Source organism: Triturus cristatus, chromosome 2_2 (genome assembly GCF_964204655.1).
Source record: "Triturus cristatus chromosome 2_2, aTriCri1.1, whole genome shotgun sequence".
Taxonomy (NCBI): Eukaryota; Metazoa; Chordata; class Amphibia; order Caudata; family Salamandridae; genus Triturus; species Triturus cristatus.
The window spans coordinates 390,165,702-390,185,671 of record NC_140582.1 but is presented as its reverse complement, the minus strand read 5'-3'; positions in this window follow the sequence as shown (position 1 = coordinate 390,185,671).

Sequence of the window (19,970 nt, the reverse complement as noted above, 5' to 3'; positions counted from 1 at the left end):
CCTCTTCTCCTTCCCCCTTCTTCTCTCCCTCTCTTACCCCCACAGCACCCTCCCCAGGCTTCTCCCCGTCCCTTTGGCCTCTCCCTTCAGGTCTTTCTTGCCCGGGTCTCCTCCAGACCCAAGCCGTGCCCTAATGGCCATGCCCCTGCCTGTAGCCTCTTCTTGTGGAATGTCAATGGGCTAATACGCTACATTAAGTGCAAGAAGGGCTGTCATACCTGCAGCCAAAACGGGTGGATATGGCCCTGTTACAGAAAACACACATTGCCTGCCTAGAGTCCGAAAAGCTGTGCCGGGATTGGGTGAGCAGAGTGGTCCATAGCAGCTGTCCAGCGTCGGCGGGGACGGGAGATGAACCTCCAAGGAGTTGTGGTTCTCCTCCACAAATGCTTTTGCCAAGGTGAAACTTGGGGAATGGAGGCTTTGTGTAGGTTCACTGTATACCCCTATAGGCACCAAGCGTCCCTATCTCTTTCAGCTGAACCTCCTCCTCACCGAGATTAAGGCCTCCCACTACTTAATTTGGGGTGACTGGAACCTAGCGTGGGACATTGTGATGCACCAAACAGGCCCACTAGACGTTGGCAAAAGTATGGACAGGGCTCTTCTGGTGGACGTGCTCTCTGCCCACGGCTTGGTGGATCACTGACCTCTCTCCCATCTGGCAGACAGGGAGTAAACCTTCCTGTTGCTGGTACACACTACCCAATCCAGACTGGACTACTTTCTGGTCTCCCACTGGTTGGTGGCCATCACTCTGGAATCCCGGATCATGGAAGCCATGCTCTCTGACCATGCATCGGCCTTGCTAGCATTGGACCTAGGCCTCGCCTCTCTGGGTTGCAAGCCATGGTGCCTGAACATACCGCACTCCAGTACCCTCACCCTTGTAAAGCCCAACTGCGCACACACATTTTCGGATACCTGGAAGATAATAGGGGTTTGGTATCCTCCCTCAGGTTCCTGGGGGCAGCCTCAAAGGCACCATCCACAGCCAGCTCACGTAGGACTGAGCGCTAGTAAATAAGCACAGAGTAACCAATCAGAGAGAATTGGGGAGTGAGATAGCGACTCTCACACACCTTTACACCGCAAAACCCTCACCTCACATGCACCATCAACTAGAGAAGGATTGCATGCACCGAAAGGTGTTATACACATCCAAAGCTGAATACGCATTGCAGAGGCTTAAAGGTCGCCACTATGAGCAAGGCAAAAAGGTGGGTAACCTCTTGGCTGCTCAACTGCACCAATAGGAGGCTGCCCTGGCCATCCCCTCCATCCAGTCCACCGGCAGTGAGAACCTCACCCAACCACAAGACATACTCAATGAGTTTGCAACCTTCTAAGGCACTCTAAACAGCCCAAAGATGAAATCTGGAGATGAGCAACTGGATGCCTTCTCTGAGGGCGTGCACCTTTCTAGTCTCATTGAGGAGGGACAATGTATGTGATGTATGCTTTGCTCGATTCCCTCCCGGCTGCATCTCATCCCCCTACCCGTTTAGTATTGCTTCCTTGTACCATTGCTTTGGTTTCCAATAAAGAATTGCAACACAAAAAAAATAAGTTTATGCTGTCTGAGACTACAACTAGATATATCTATAATTTCAGGATATACACCAGTGGGGATTCCACCACTGACCTCCCTCGTTGTCTGTCCACTTTTAGAGTTAGAGCGAAAAGTATGTGGGACCTTGGAAGAGGACTTTTTAACAAAGGGCACAATTTATACATAGATAACTACTACACAAGTGTGCAATTGTTCAAGGATTTGTGCAAAGTGGTCCCTGTTGCATGTGGCACAATCTGCTCTAAACGTAAAGGTTACCCTAAAAAGCTTGGGCCTGATTCACAAAAGTAAACTTAGACTAACAGTCTAAGTTTAGACCTGAAGTCTAAAATCCTACCAAAAGTTTAATTTTACTAGTAGTAAAGTTAGACTTTTGGTATAAGTTAGACTTTTGGTCTGAACTGAGACCAAAAGCCGACCAAAAGTCTAACTTTACTAGTAGTAAAGTTAGACTTAAGGTCTAAATTTAGACTTTAGGTCTAAACTTAGACTTTAGGTCTAACTTTACATTTGTGAATCAGGCCCCTTGTTTGTAAAAAACGTCAGAGGGGAAAGTGCAGTACCTTAAGTAGTGATGAACTTCTAGCTGTGACACTTTCAGACAGGAGAGATATCAACATGCTGACTACCATTCAAGATGAAGTACTGCACCTGTTTCTGTTTGGGGTCAGCTTACAGAAGTATGCAAACCTGTGTGCATTTTAGACTTCAATAAGCACATGAGTGGTGTAGATAGAGCAGAACAGAGGCTGGAGGCTTAAAGTACTGTTCGTAATTCACGCATTTGGAAAAAGAAGTTGGCTGTCCATCTGTTTCTTTTGGCAACCTTCAATGCTTTTGTTGTATTCAAGGAATGTGCTCCAGATTCAATTACTTTTGTTCTGTTTCAGCAGGCTGTGATACTCAGCCTTGCTGTAATGGAGCATGTAAGTGTTCCTAGAGTAGGAGTGGTGAAGGGTGTGGCTAGATTGAAGGATCGCTACTTTCCTGATTACATTCCTCCCATACCCCCAAAAAACTTTCTCTGTAGAATATGTAGAGACTGTGTTCAAAGAGGCATGCGGAAGAAGAGTCTGATGCACTGCCTTGAGTGTCTTTCTAAGCCTGAGCTATGTGTGCCCGCATGTTTTAAATTGTACCACCCGTAATTGAATTATTGGGAGCAACTATGATCTTAAAAGTGAACTAACTGGTATGTATAATTTTGTATTTTGTGTTCAGATTCACAGTTGGCAGTAGTTTAATGTATTTAGTTAGACTGCTTGTGTTTGGGGTCATAGTAGTTTTATCATCTCCTTCAAATTGGTTTATAGTTTATTTTTGTTAAAAAACTGTTGGTGTGTGGACTGGTGCCTGGCTGGTGGTTTGTGTGGTGTGGATAGGCACTTGGCTGCTGATATGTGTAGACTGATGTGCGTCTGGCAGTGTGTGTGGACTGGTGTTTGGCTGGAAGTGTGCATAGACTGGTGCTTGCCTGGAGGTGTGCAAGGACTTGTGCTTGCCTGTTGAGTGTATCGATGGTGCTTGGTGGTGTGCATGGATGGTGCTTGGCTGGCGGTGTGTGTGGACTGGTGATTGGCTAGCAGTGTGTGTAGACTGGTGCTTGCCTGTCAGTGTGCATGGACTGGTGCTTGGCTGGCATGTGCTTGGATGGCATTTAAGTGGCAGTGTGCATGGATAGAGCTTGGCTGGTGGCGTTAGTCGATGGCGCTTGGCTGGCGGTGTGCGTGGACTGGCACTAAGTTGGTGGTGTGTGTGAGCTGGCATTTGGCTGGTGGTGTGTGTGTAGAGAAACCTCTTGTTAATAAAATTTTAACCTTTCACTCACCCTTTTGTCAAATTCAACCAGTATGTGGGTGCACTTGAGGAAAAGATGGTTGTACGTAATATTTGTCTTTGATGTCTTTCTCTGCAAGGGTATATATTTTCTGTAGGGAAAATCTACCAACTCTAGATATTTTTGTAAACTAGACACCCAGGGGAGTACAGGGTGGTGTGCCTCTCATGGATCCCATCTTAACCACAATGCCCTGAAAAACTCGAAATGTGACAAAATCAAAAACTTTCCTTGCATTTCTCTGCCATATTATTCCAGAATCAGAAGGAAACAATCCATTTCTTACCACTCGGTGTTTCCCCAGGGCTCCTGATAAAAATGCTACCACACTTGTGTGGGTCTGCCAAGGGACCGCAACAGTGAAGGGCACAAAGCTATTGTGGAAACCTCAAAATTATCTTTTACAAAATTACCTGGTTTTGCAAGTAGGGCACCTGCAATTTGTGTCAAGGCCTCGGCAACCATCTAGGAAAACCTACCAAACCAGCACATTTTTTAAAACTATATACCGGTGGAAGAACAGGGAGGTGTAGTTTGCGAGGATCCCTCAGCGCTTTCTTACCCAGAATACACTGTAAACCTCATATTTAGCTAAAAAGTCAGATTTTATTCACATCTATGTGTGGGAAAGTTGTGGGATCACTGGACCAGGCCACACCTCCCAGTACTCCCCCAGGTGACTAGTTTTTAGAAAAGTCAGAGTTGGGAGGTTTCCTTAGATGGCCGCCGAACCCGGGACCAAAAACTCTGGTGCCCCCCCTTGAAAAACCAGGTTGTTTTGTGAAAGTTGATTGTGATGTCTCCACAATACGTTTTGGGCCCTTTCCTGTCATGGACACTTGGCCTGCCAAAATAAATTAAGCACCAGTTTCCTTAGAAGAAAGAAGAAGAAAAAAGAAGAAAGAAAGAAAGAAAGAAGAAAAAACGAGGAGAAATGAAAACATCTCTCCTTGTTGCGCCTCGCTACGCCACCTCTAGGGTGGCATAGCATTCACACGCATCTCCAGATTTACGATTTCTCGTAAATCTGGAGATGTGTCTTGTTCCATGGGTGTTGCGTGGGAACACCCACAGCAACACCCATGGAACGCCCCTTCAATGCACAGTGCTGCATGTGAAGGGGCCATATTTACGAGGAGAGGAAAAGTCACGAAGGGTGGCTTTTCCTCTCCTTGTAAATATGGAGGAGCCCCCTGCGCCACCAGTACATCACAAAAAGTGACATAGTGGTGGCACAGGGGGCTTGTAAATCTGCCCCCCAGTTTTCAAAATTGTGCTGGTTTGGTAGGTTTCCCTAGGTGCCGGCTAAGCTGGGGACAAAAATCCAGAGCTAACCACATTGAAAAAAAAAAATTGTTTTTCAGTGGAAAAATGTGATGTGTCTATGCTGTATTTGGCACCCTTTTGTGTGGCAAACACTTGGCCTACCCACACAAGTGAGGCACTGCTTTTCTTGGAAGACTTAAGAGAATGCTGGGTGGTAGGAAATTTGAATCTGACTGCATGTTACAGGACTATTCCTCACAGAAATACAAGAAAAATGTATTTTGTTAGGCAAAGTTTGAGCTTCGCAGGGGACTCTGGGTAAAAAGGAACCTGGTGGGAGCCATGCAAGTCACCCCACCCTGGACTCCCCCGGGTATCTAGTTTTAAAAAATGTGCTGGTTTGGTAGGATTCCCTAGGTGCCAGCTGAGCTGGAGTCACAAATCCAGAGCTACTGATTTTGTAAATAACACAGTGTTTTTCAGTGGGGAAATGTAATATGCATATGTTGTGTATGCTACCCTTTCGTGTTGCAGGCACTTGGGCTACCCATACATGTGATGCCCCATTTTTCTTGCCAGACCAGGGGGAACACGGATGGTAGGAAATTTGTGGCTGCCTGCAGTTTTAAGAATTCAAGAATTGCAAGGAAAATTAGATTTTTTAGGCAAAGTTTGAGATTTGCAAGGGATTATGGGTAAAATAAATTGATGAAAGCCACGAAAGTCACCACATCCTGGACTCCCCCAAGTGTTTAGTTTTCAAAAATGTGCTGGTTTTGTCAGTTTCCTTAGCTATCGAATGAACTAGGTCAAAAAATCCAACATTATGCACAATGCAAAAAACATAGTTTTTCAGTGGAAAAATGTGATGTGTCCGCATAACTTTTGGTGCCCTTTCGTGTCTCGTGCATTTGGCCTACCCACAAAAGTGAGGTACTGTTTTTCTCGGAAGAGTTGGGGGAAAGTTGAATGGCAGGAAATTTGTGGATGCCTGCAGATTCCATAACTTTTCCCCAGAGAAATGCAAGGAAAATATGTTTTTTAGGCAAAGTTTGAGCTTTGCAGCGGATTCTGGTTAAAAAGCCTGGTAAGAGCCAATCAAGTCACAACACCCTCGACTCCCCCGGCTGTCTATTTTTAAAACATGTGCTGGTTTGTTAGGTTTCCCTATGTGTCTGCTGAACTTGAGCACAAAATCCACAGCCAGCCACAAATAGCAAAAAAAGACATTATTTTTCAGTGGAAGAATTTGATGAGTCTGCATTGCATTTGGCACCCTTTCGTGTTGCAGGCACTTGACCTAGTCACACAAGTGAGGCACTGATTTTCTCTGGAGACTAGGCAAACTGCTAGGTGGTAGGACATTTGTGGTTGTCTGCAGAGTCTAGGACTTTACTTCACGGAAATGTGGGCTGAATTGGATTTTTTAGGCAAAATGTCATGATGCATGCCTCCTGTGCCATCTATGCACCACATTCCCACAAAGACTCTCTCTCTATGGGTGGAAATTAAATTGGTGATATAATTAATGACCCCCTACGCCCCTCTCCCTATACTACTACTCAATGATGTTTATGGTTATGTATGAGTGCATATGTTGGATCATCACTTCAACTTGTGCCTTTCGTTTGTTGTCGATCAGTGTTTTGTTTGCATAGCCTTGGCACTCTGCTTGACCCAGCTCAAGATTAGTATGCAGGAAAGATGTATCATGGCCTTGCTCTAGATTAGTAAACAGAAAGATGAGTAATCCCTTGGTATTTGGCTTGACCTTGCTTAAAATGAATAAGCAGCCAAGATGAGCCAACAGCTCACACATTTAAACAGGATGAATGAGCTCATTGGCACACATGGCTTTGACCTCATGCTTGGTCCCTCCCAGGATGAGTAAGCACACAATCATTGAGCTTCCTCTCCTTGGCCTGGGAGTTCTGGGAGAGCGCATCACTGGTGCATCTTCTGCTACTCGACTCTGTCTCCTTGGCATCAGCATTCCAGATCCCTGCCTTCCAGACATCTCTGGCCTAAGCCCTGCCAAAGGAAAAAACAAAGACTCATGAAAGTCCTCACTACACTCTCTTATTAAGAGAACATGTTCAGTGCACAGACTGTTCTGTGCTGAATCAGAATTACATAAGATTTGTGACTATGGTTTCTTTATCTGCTTGGGACCAATAATGACATTCCTTAAGAAAAAATCTGTAAGAACTTTGATTTTAAGTGACAGCTCTTCATTAGTTACAATTATTGGGGAAGTTTGGTAATCGGACTGTGTTTTATTTTGCTTATTTCTTTGTAAGGCAAGCTTAAGGGTTCCTCAAACTAGTCTTCCACACTCTGCAAGCCTCGATTCACCCTAATCACCAGTCGCTGAAGCTGCTGACCAGTATTTGTTCATCTCCTTCTCCCAGCCTCTGTTCCCTATTCCTTTACCCATGGGACTAATCACTCACATCCAGTCTCTTCCAGGTGTGGAGGACTAGCTCTCAGGGGTGTGGGCATACAAACTTAGCTCCCGCAGACCCTGGGATTTCAGGTGAGTGGTACTGGCCTGTCACAAACTTTGAACTCTGCAGTGGATTCTGGCTAAAAGAAAACTGATGACAGCCACACAAGTCTCACCAAACTTGACTCCCCTGAGTATTTTTTTTTTATGTGCTGGCTGGGTAGGATTTCCTAGGTGCCAGCTTAACTGGGGCCCAAAATTAATAGCTAGCAACCTTGTAAAAAAACATGCATTGTGCTAGGTGAAATATATTGTCTCCTAGGTTATGATTTGGGGTGTTTTTGTGTTGCAGATGCAAGGCCAAGCCACACCAGTGGGTGCCATTTTCATCTGGACTCTTGTGGGAATACAGAATAGTAGAACATTTGTTATTATCAACAGAATAACTCTACATTTGTGCCCTTTAATGTAAGCAAGTGTGCAACACAGAAGACATTTTACAAAAGGCCCTCTGAAACAAATGCCAGTGTGGGTATCCATAATTTCAGAAGTGTACAAACAACCACTGCTCCTAAAAAAAAATCAGTTTCTAGTGTACTTTTCTGAAATTGAGTTTTTCTTCATATCCTTTTTCAATTCTCTCTCATTTATATTTGAAATGCACTTAATAAAAAAACATGGTAAGGTACAGCTCGGTTGTTGGCTCTGTGTACCTTGGGTTCTTGGAAAACCTACAATCTCCATATATCCCCGCAACCTGAAGGATCCAGCAGATGTAATGGTATATTGCTTTCGAAAATCTGCCATAGTAAAAAGAAGTTACAGATAAAAACGTAGACACAAATGGTTGTTTTTTTCAACTCAATTCAATATTTTTTTATTTGAACTGTTACTTTTTATAGGAACACCTTGATGGATCTACAAAAATAACCTCTTTCTGAATTCTGAATATTATCTAGTTTTCAGAAATGTGTAGCTTTCTGGGATCCACCATGGGTTCTACACCTGCTTCCTCCACAAACTGGAAGAAGGTTGAAAGCACAAAAGATAGGAAAAATGGGCTATCTCCCAGTAAAATGCCTAAACTGTGTTAAAAATTTGATTTTTTATTCAAGTCTGCCTGTTCCTGTAAGGAAAGATGGTGATTTTAGCACTGCAAACCCTTAATTGATGCCACTTGCAGGAGAAAAAACAGACACTTCTGGTTCTCCCCAAAAATAAAATGCAACTATATTTTGGTTCATTTCTTAGTCCCCTCCAGGGGAATCCACAAAACCTGAGTACCTTTAGACTCCCAAGGATGTTGGAAAAAAAAGACACAGACTGGGCGTGTTTAGCTCATTTGGACAAAAAGCCATAAAGAGGCTTAGCACGGGGTGGAAAAGGTCTAGCAGCGAAGGGGTTAAGTGAAAACAATAGCACTTTAACATGCTTTAATAAAAAGTTGCTTATGAGCATGGAGCATAATTGCTGACAGCTCAATTGTAGGCCTCATTGTTTTTTCTAGTCCTGTTATTGTCCAGACTCTATAATTCTACAACCTAAATTTATTTTTAAATGCTTTAAGGCCCGCTATCGCTGGATAATATCGCCTGGTTATTGCGTTATTAACAACGCTAACCGCCTAGGAGATAAAAAATCCAGCAATAGCGGCATTTTGGGAGGTTATCACTGGTAATGCAGCGATAAAACTACAAGCATAGGGATATCCTTGTTGATAGCCCATGGTGGATTTAGCCATGTAATCCACCTCCCATTGGATTACATGGCTAAATCTGAAAATTAGCAGACGTAAAAAAGCAGCGTTAACCGTGGTTAACGCTGCTTTTTTTGTCTCTAACAGGGTTAGCGTGAAGCTTAGCGACATTTCTTTTTTTGCTCTGGAACGCCCACTTTGCATCTCATTAGAGATGCAAAGGGAAGCGTAGTGAAAAAGGGTGCTTACATGCGATTTTGCATGTTAGCACCCTGTTGTTGATAGGGCGATAGTTTTATCTCCGCTTCTTTGGCTTTTAAAGCCAAAAAAGCGGAGATAAAGCCCTTGTTAATATGCCCATCTATGACTAATGTGTCAGATTCTCATTTAAAAAAGGTGAGCACCTTTACAGGAAACTCGACTGTGGTCTCAGTTGATAAGAGCTGTTGCTAAGCTCTCACACAGCGAGAAGAAACTGGCGCCTAAAACTTTTCAAAGAATCTTCTAGCAATTCTAAACCAAGTTACATTAGTAAGTTTGACACAAGCGGCAAGACCTCCCTTGTAGAAATGTGCACTTGGCACATGCACAGCAACACCAAAAGAGCATTACTGTTTATTATTGTTATTATTATTTTGGGTTGTACATAGCGCTAGCTAGACTCGAAGGAATCAGAGCGCTTTATATGTTATGTGATAACGTTTACAAGAGGTACAAATGTGTTCAAATTCCCAAACTAATTTATGGGGAAAAAATATCATTTCATGAATAATATAACAGCATGATTAAAATAGGATATAATGATCAAGAGAAAAAAATATAAAAAATTGTCAATAGAGAAGGTTTAAAAGCAGGCACACCATTTTATTCAGTAGGATGCTTTTGAGAGGGTCCGACGCCATTCTTGCAGGTGGCTGGCAATGATGCGAGGTTACCATGCGTTAGGGAAAGGCATATGCAGTCAGGGCCTGTTTGAAAGACCCAAACTGTCCAGAGGTCAAACGAGCCAGGATAAATATGGTAAAATTATGTTTTTCCTACAGTTTAGCAAAGAGATAGCCCTGCAATAAATATTCAAATCCCAATGCAGATACCACCAGTGAACATGCTGCTAGAGTAGGAGGCAGTTGTTTGTACTAGGACAGTGGTATGTGCTAGCACTTTAAAGTACAGTGCTTTCACTGGAGCTATAGCTGTTTATTTACTACGACAATAAATAGGAACTACAAACAAAGCCAAAGCTGAGACCCCAGCTTTTTTAAAAGGATCTACAAGTCATGTTGATGAAACTAATATTTTAATATTCTAATGCATAATTCTATTGATTCTCCAAGGTGATACATATGTGGTAGGTAGAGATTGCTGATGCAGACACACAAGGGGTCAAAGTGCCTGGGCTGCCCCTGACATTGGAGTGAGGATCAGTATTGCCTTTCAAATCATCATAATCATCATCATTTCCTTGGAAGGAGAAGCTGAATCAGTGGCCAACCTCACATGTATTTTCTTTTTGTGTTCTTCTATGTGAGTCTTTGTTTGCCTTTCAAGTACTTCTGTTAGACCACCATGCTAGCAGGCTTGGCAGAGGGCATGAGCTACAATGTGTCTGTGCTTCAAGTGAACATGAAAGAAATTTTAAATCATAGATTTCTTCTTGTAAACAGGCACAGAATAGAGTGCTTTGGTGAAGCTGCTTTCAGTGCTCACAGGCAAAATCAAAGACAGAAGGAGAATATTGCTATTATCTTGTTGCTATGGTTTTTAGTTTCTGTGATATTAGGTCAGTAGAGACGTCAGGTGCTTCTCTTAGCCAAGAAGTGCCTTTCACCATTAATCACAGATACACTTTCATCACCAACATTAGCAGTAGAGCCAATGCCATCTAGGCTTTCCTGGAACGTCTTTCGGCCTGGTCTTTCTTAATGCTCAGGCACCAGTTCATGCTACTAATATCTGAAATGCTGTGCAATGTTGCTTCTTTTTTCTTGGATGAAATGAAAAAAAAATGTGTTGTGATAAAGCAACTCTCGCTACTGCTGCTACCATGAATATAAATATAATATGATTTCTTCATTTTTAGGTCGAACCTAGGCAGTTCCCATGCGCTGTCTGGTTGACCAGCTGTAATCTCTATACGTAGTTTAAACCCGCCTGCTGATTGCAATTGGTTCACTCTTTTGTCGCTCTTCTTTGCTGGTTCCTCATTGGTTGGTGCTCCCGATACATGCCTTTCGTTTCTCAATCAGGAGAGCCTGCCAACTACAGCTGTTCATTTTTATGTGTTTCTATGGGAACTTCTTGTTTTATTTCCTGCTGGTATTACACTATGTGTGCCTGTTTCTAGTACCATGCACCTTTTATTTGATCATCACTGCACCCACTTAATGTGGGCGCCACATGCATAGCTATTATTTTTCTCCACTGCCAGTCCAGACCAAGCACCCTGTTTCAATAACTCTTGTTAGCTAATCTGCAACCTACTTATCACGCATGCGCAGGAGGTGCAGAATTTTCCTAGTGTTGGGGAGGCTCAGCGTCAGGTGTCATGACTCTCTTGTCCTCAGTAATATGGGACAGAAAAGTGAAAAATGTTTAGTAAAGTGCCACCATCCTTCTGCCAGTGTAACTGGGAGGGTGCACAGGCTCTTTGATGCTGCTGTAGCATTGCTTCTACTGCGCTGTTGGATTAGGAGAACAGACGGGCATTTCAACAAGGCGGCGATAAAAAAATTATCGCTGCCTTAGCGCCAGTTTCTGGCGATAAAACGGCGATAATTTTATCGCCCTATCAGCAAGGCAACGCTAACCCCTGTTAGCGTTACTTTTCCAGCGATAGCGGCCGGAATTTTATCGCCTTTCAAGCCAACGATAATTATCGCTAATGACATGCAAAGTAGGCTTTCCTGACTGAAATCCCACGAAAAAAGTCCCAAACACAGCTGCTCACTATTAACAAGGTTATCGCCAAACCGCTTAGCTACAAAAAAACGCACGCTAACTCCAGTTTTTAACACCTGATAAAAACCTGACTTAAACTGGAGATAAGTGGGTGCATATAAGGAAGAGTTGGCCCGGGCCTTCCCAGAACAGCCACAGAAGCCATGGAGATAGTCATCATGCAGCTTGGAGTCCCACCAATGCAGCAACAACAACCACCGCCAATGCCACCACAACCAGGACCACCACCACCCATGCAGCGACGAAGAAGACAGCGGTCACTGCGCAGACGTGTCTACCTCACAGACTTAAGGCCAGAGGAAGTCATAGCCCACTACAGGTTCAAAAGGACATCCATCCAGCACATCCTGACCCTCATTGCCCACAGGCTGACGCCACCAACACAGCGGACAACCAATATCCCTCTGCAGACAAAACTGCTCGCTGTGCTGCACTTCTTGGCCTCTGGGACATTCCAACCAACAACAGCCACAGTCGGTGGAGTATCACAGGCATCCTTCTCAACCTTCCTCCCCACTGTCTTGGATGGCATACTTAGCACGATTCCTCAGCACCTACACTTCCCTAACACTATGCAGGAGCAGATTGCGATCAAGCAAGGATTCCATGCCATTGCTGGCATACCACAGGTGATCGGTGCAATTGACTGCACACATGTATCATTTGTGCCCCATGCGGACAGCGAACAAACACATCTACTGCAACAGGAAGCACACCCATTCAATGAATGTGCAGGCAATAGTGGACCACCGCGGACTATTAACAAATGTCGTTGCCAAATTTCCAGGGAGTGTGCCTGATGCATTCATCTTCCAACAATGCATCATAAACCAGCGCTTCCAGGATGGCACATATGGAAATGCATTGCTTGTCGGTAAGTACCAACTGAACACACCACATGCACAAAAAACACAATCATGTTGACCCATCTAGAGGGAGAATGTAAGTACATTGCCTAGGACCTGATTGAGGGGGTGCACAAAATGCATGGGCACATGTTGATGTATTGTGTACGAGGATGAGGTATACAGGCTCCACTGAGTAGAGCACGGCTACTTATAGTATGGCCCACATGCTTTCAGCGGCCTGGCAAGCCTTTCTTGTTGGGCCGTGGACCTTGCAGACATTGGGCCCAATTCACAGAACTGACTTAAGACAAAATCCTAAACTTACTACCATTTTGGTATTCACAGAAGGCACTTACTCATTTTCGTATTCACAGAAGGCACATGGGGTTGGCTGGGTCCTGGGAGGCAGCTGTGGTGGGAGGTGCTTGATGCTGGGTGGTTTGTGCAGGGGGTGGGCTGGGCACAATGCTGCTGGGTAGCCCTGCTACTGGGGATGGTGTCGAAGGAATCGAGGAGATGCTGAAACTCGTCCACATTGATGGTGGGTGTTTGCGACGAGTCATCGTGGCGGAGTGGGTCGTCCGGCTGTCCAGGAGGTGTTGTCGCTCCCTCTGAAATGTTCATGGGAGATATAGTTTAACAGTGGTATCCATGTATGGACATGCATTATTTGACTTAACAATCAGACTGAGGGAGACTGTACATTATAGATATTTTGTACAATGCGCATACTAGTTTCTGGATTGTGATTATTTCAGAGACATCACGGATATGAGGGTGTACTTGTACGTTGTAATATCACAAGTTGCCTAGGTGACTAATTCAGTCTGCAACACCTATCAGGCAATGTTGATGTACTCAGATTAGTATGTGTGTACACTGCATTGTGTGATGGTGGAACCTATTGCATTTGTTTAGCTGCCCTTGTCCCTTTCATGAAATGGGCCTTTGACTTCCGTGAATGGACAATGCAGACATGTGGAAATCTTTGTGGATTGTATTTCCTTGTCAGAGTTGTGACACTTGTGCATAGTAGGTCATCAAGTGTCTTGTTCACATCAGGGGTTGTGTGTACATGAGTTTGTGACAGGGTGTGACATGCTCCCTTGAGGATGAGTTCCACACTCCGCAACATCAGTGAGGTGTCCTGCACCATGTGAATCTCTATGTCCTGCAGGCATGCTATCCATCATGCCCTGTCACATGCATTATCAGTGTGGCTCAAGGAGTTTCAGCTTTGCAGGGGCTTGCATATGTGCATGTGTTTAGTGTGCTATTAGTAATGTGTGATGAGTGCCCACTTTTGGCACATTGCAATGGGAGCCTACTTGGGGGCATGTTATCATGCACGGCCATGGTGTTATCGTTGCTTTAGCGGCAGGAAACTTCTGCTACAAGCGGCAAAGATGTTCTTGGAAATATGCAGCATAGAATTCCAGGAGAAGCACATGTTCTGGTGTGAACATGGGCTTTGATTGGAATTCTCTGCAGCATGGTATCAGGCACATTATCACCGCTTTGGTGGCAGTTTCATGTCGCTGAAGTGGCGATAATTTTAAGAACGTCCTTGATTGTATACACCGTGTTTTTTCTACAAAGCTGCACTGTTTAGGACACATGTGCCTTTAAGTCGCTTTGGCTCCTTGCAATTTGTGATCTTGCATGGTTTGCTTCCTGCACTTCTTTTGGATTACCCTTTCAGAGTATGGTGCAGCATGTATAGCAATTGTTGTTGCTGTCTGAGCAGACTGTGTCCACACCCATTATCCACAGATTTGGTCCCACATGTGGAGTGTGTGTGGCAGTGGTGGGCCGTTTTGTGCATCATACCAGGCGCTGACCTTCTAGACTCTGCATGAGTGCTTTGTTTTTAGAAGGGGGGACTACATACTCCATGCAGAAATCACATCGGATATTCGTGCACATTGTAAAGGGGACCAAGCAGGACCTGAGCTTTCTTTAGGGTGCCAATACATATTGACAGCAGCTGTAAAGTTTAAGGAAGTCACATGCCTGTACATGCGCATGGGTCTTGTGGAGCTGCCCCCTTTGGACATACTTAATTGAAATGGGAGGTAGATGTAGGGAGAGAGATACCAGAAAGGGCTTTGCTGAGATTGTAGAGTAAGCATGGAGGTGCACCAGGCACACCCGCTTCCAAAGGCTTCTTTTTAATGTTTTACATCTCCTTACCTCACACCGTCAAAAAGTCAATGCATGTTTCTACATTGACTCATAGGAATGCACAAGGGTTCAGGGGGAGGGGGCAAACTTCCCTCACCTGATTTGGGGGTGACCACTTTGGGCTACTTATTGGACCGTACTGATAACACTATTGAAGGTGTTGACGGACAGGGAGGTGGATCTGTCATAGGGGGCTTGTATCCTACATTGCTTCCCACACATGGCTCAAAGTGGGCTTGCCGCAAGTTTATGGATAGGGGATTATTAGTGGCCATGAGGGGATATTAAGATGCACTGGAAGGCAAGTGGGGCCACGAGTTTAGATCAATGGGAGTGCGAGTTCACCTAATGGGCAGAGTGTGATGGGATAGTTAGGCCACTACTGGTCAAGGGTCCGGTGAGCAAGGGATCACTCGAGGTGGCTAGGGCATGGGACCATTTCTTTGGGCCATTGGTGGACGAAGACAACCAGAGCGATGTCAACACTGAGCCAGGTAAGCTGGTACCAGGGTAGGGCCTTTATAGCCCGTAGATGTGACCATTTGACACCATTGTAGACATGCATGATGGCTGAATCTAAAGCGGCAGCCTGTATATTGTGTTTACCTTCTGGATACCACAGATTACGCACTGCTAAGGCTATCAAGGAGTACAGAGCAACATGGGTAGTGACATGCCTTGAGGGAGTGTGAAATAGACTTTCGGATGGATTTGTGATGATGATGTTTGTTTATATGGCCTGTGAATTGGTTGTTAATCTCCTTTTCACATGGTTCTTAATATTAAAGGTAGTAGAGGAGACATGTCATAGTAACAAGCCAAGGATCCTATGCTCAGAAAGTTGAACATCATAGTGAGGGGAGAGCGACTTGGGGCCATATTATCAAGATCAGCGTTAAAATTATCGCTGCTTTAGCAGCAGGTAACTACTATAAACACTAAAGCAGCGGTAATGGGCTTCATGATATGCCCTTGTGAATTCCCATAGAAGTCCATGTTCTGGTGTGAACATGGGCTTCTATGGGAAATCACAGGGGCATATTATCAAGCCCATTGCCGCCACTTTAGTGGCAGTTTCCTGCTGCTAAGGCAGCGATAATTTTAACGCTGATCTTGGTAATATGTCCCTAGGTTGGCGCGATTGTTAGATTTGAAGATCTAGCTTTCGCAGACATGAATAGTTTTTAATTTGCTAGAGAAAATAGTACATGCCATGCGTTGACGTGGGGCGGGAGAGGGTGGTGGGTATTATGGACAGGGATATGTGTGGATGCAGGTAAGTTGCCTTTGGATGACTGAATGCATTTCATAGTGCGCCCTGCATCGCATTTTGCAATGGAGGGCACACGACTAAGGGGCATATTATCAGGGACGGCAATGCAAATTATCGGCACTTGAGCGGCAGAGAACTGCCGCTTAAGCGGTGATAATTGGCCTGATAATATGCCCTGGGGAATTCCAATAGAAGTCCATGTTCTGGCGTGAACATGGGCTTCTATTGGAATACTCTAGGGCATAGTTTCAGGGCCATTATCGCCGCTTTAGTGGCAGTTTTCTGCCGCTGAAGTGGCTATTATTTTAACGCCGTCCTTGGTAATATACCCCATAATCCGTATTTTTGGTGTGCATTGCATGTGTTGTCGGTATGCAGAGTCACTCATTACTTTCTCATCTTGCTGTACACAGTGCTGCATAGTATGTACAGGCAAGGGGGAATTTTTGTAGTACAGGTATGAGGTTGTCACAATGTCCCCCTTGCCTCATCACCACACTTATCCAAATCTTCTTCAGAAGGCCGCAACTTCCATGTGCCAAAATGAGTATGCAGTGTGAATGTGACTTTTCACGTGCTCAAGTAAGCATGCCAGCGACAGGCTCAGCACACCTGCAACATTGCACATGTGTCTGGCTCGTGTGCAAGGTTGTGTGTGGCCCTCCAAGACATCCTTGTTGGCCTCGCACATCCTTGCACACAAGTCAGCCACATGTGCTATTTTAAAGGTGTGCTGGTCTTGCTGTTGGCATGCTTACTCGTGCACGTGATCAGTCACATTCACACTGCATACTCATTTTGCACATGTGTATTGCGGGGTTGTGATGGTGCAAAGGGTGCATTTTGGTAGCATGCTGCATCTCTATGTGATGTGGCATTTTGCAATGTGATGTGGCACATATTTTGTGGTCTGATGATGTAGCTGGACTGTGGTTTTTTTATGTTTCAGTGCACATTTCAATGTCAGTGTGTCCGTCAAAGTGTGTCTAGCAATGTTTATGTTGGATCAGTTGATATGTGTCCATGCCACCATGCACAGGGCTATCTGGGACCTGAACCACAGTAATTTTCGGTATGCAATGCTATTTATTGTACATGTGTGCCATTGTGGCCGTCCACCCCCGTCCACCCTCTCCATAGTTTGTACTCACCCTGTGGTTGTGTCTGTTCACCTGCAGCGGTGTCCCGACCCAGCACTCCAACCACCGTCTCCTCGGTGATGACTTGCGCCACCATTTCCTCCTGCTCATCCAGCTCCAGCAGGGGCACAGGGCTACCACCTCCAGTGGCCATGGCTGCCCTCCAGTTGGCGGCCATCTTCTCCTTAGTGTTCTTTTTGCTGTTGTTCCAGCACTTTTTTACCTCCTCCACGGTCCTCCTCTTCCTCTCTCCCACAGCATTGACCTTTGCTGTGATCTCTTCCCAGATCTCTTTCTTCCTGGACAATGGCACTGTCCTCCGGATAAAGAGCTCCTGCTGGTGTTCAGCCACCAGGCCATACATGACCTGATTCTCCTGGTGGCTGAACCTGGGGTTCCTCCTCCTCTTTTCCTTCCACAGGCTCTCTCCCTGCTCCTCTTGGCTGGCTGTGGGGTTTGCTGTGGTCTCCGTGCTTGGCCCCGCTTCCTCCATGTCTCTGGTCTGGTCTCTGGAATCCATTTTTTTTTTTAACTGGTTGGGGGCCTTTTATAGTGCATTTTCCCGCTTGCTGCGTGCAAAATGCAGGCCTGTTGGCAATTGTCGGGCTGATTTTAGAGATAATTGGCTTAGCACGACTTTTCGCGGCTTAGCGTGTGTTTTTATTATCGCCGGCGCTAAGATTTTATCGGCATCCATTGGCGCCGGAACTGATTGTTATCGCAGGCTAGCGGCGCCTTGTTAATACGTCACTACTGCGGATAAAAAAAGGACTTCGCCGACGATAAAATTTTTAGCGCTAACAACGCTTAGCGATAATTATCACTATTTGTTGTTGATATCCCCCAGAGAACCGGCACTCCTTCCAGCATGGCGTTAATGGCTGCCAGGTCCAGAGTTTAGTGCTCCTGCTGTGTGAAAAATCCAAGGAGGCTGAGTATGCTCTGACGCCAGGACAATGCAGTTCCTGGGAAAAAAGGGCAGCTGGCTTGCTGTGCTGCCATGTTAGGAATTGGGTTTGTATTAGGTGGCGCTGCAGGCAGGGAGTCAGTATGGAGTGTACGCTATGCCCAACACTACCTAACTACACTACCTAACTACTGGATGGGGAACTACTACCTGAACACTGCTCCTGGTCCTCCTATTCTGCTGCCTGGCTCAGGGTGCAGTGTCCCGCCTGTGGAGCTGCGGTCCATGCTGGCAGCAGCTGGTTTGGCATGTCACTCCTTTATTACATGGCAGCTTCATTCTTGCCTTATATCTAACACTACTTTTTCTGTGAAACTAGTGCTGGAGACCTGTAATGTGACATGCTGTGGTCTTCTGATGGGTTGTGGTTAGAACCTATGGTTTTTAAAAATGTTAATGCTTGTATTGTTTGGCTGTAGCTACTAGAGTGTGCTACCTCACAAATAACTGAAGGCACTGCATGGTAACCAGTACGGGACTGCTGCACTGTAAGGGCCACATACTTGGGGAGATAATATAGTCTTGCAACTGATCCTGCAATAGCTTTGCTTTGTCAAGTGTGTATTGGCGTTTTTGTGGTAGTTGAACACGTGTGGTCGCGCAGTCCTTGACCACGCATGTGAAACTCTCCAGTATCATAAAATGACACTTAATGTGAACACCCAAAACACTAAAGGAAATTTAAAAAAAATAAGGATATTAGGTCCTTACACAGCTTTACATTGGTTTGCCACACATTAGATGACTCCACTCACAGAAGTGTCAAGGATTACAAAACGCCGCGTCCAGCGGCTGTAATCAATACCATCCTATAAGTTGTAGAGGCGACATTAAACCATTGCAATACACTCGAAACGCGCATGTAGTACACAAGATTTGCTAAAGTGGCTACTACAAAATAAGTTTAACATTCCCGTGCTAGATGGAACATGGAATTTGCATCACTGAAAAACACACACATGCAGCAGATTCTTGCAAAACTGCACACCACTACCCCATTGCTGGACGGACAACAAGCTACTAAAAGTGTAGTCTTTTCACAGAGCTGATTATATATGCTTACAGTGCCATGTGTACAAATGGTAAATCATGCCTGCTTTTATGTATTTTGTTTTTATTACTCCTTCAGGCTGACTGCTGTGCTCATTTTTTTATGTGTCCACTCCACTGCAAATCTAAACACTTGGTTAAAGGAGATTGTTATTTAGAACGGCAATAGCTCTAACTCACGCAAATGCGAGACCTATTGCATTGCAAATGCTTGTTTCTTTCTGCGATTGCCTTCTATTGTTTTCTGTGTCTCTACTGTGACACCTTGGATTGCTTACACTGCAACTGTAAAAGGTGGAATAGAATGTTTTTAGGAAACAACTATGGGGGATATTCACAAGGAACTATCGCTGAGTTAACTGCACTTTATTGCAGCCAAAGTTGCGATAAACTTATCGCCCCAATCACAAGCTGGTGTTAACAGCCCACAGCACCAGTTTACCCACGATAGCAGCCGCAAAAAACATCACCACAGATGACCCCCGCAACTATTGCTAATGAGATGCAGAGTAGGCGTTCCTGTGCAAAAAGCCGCATCAACACCACTCCACAACTTTCACAACGACAAGACAGAACTGTGATAAGAACACAAAACAGGCAATAAGGTGCGTTAGCAGCAGGAAAATAACACCTGCTCTGACCTGGTGCAAAGTCGGACCACAGCCTGCACCACAAAAGGTAGCCCAGCCCACAGCTACATCGGAAGGGCAACAGATGCCACGGAGCCACTGGT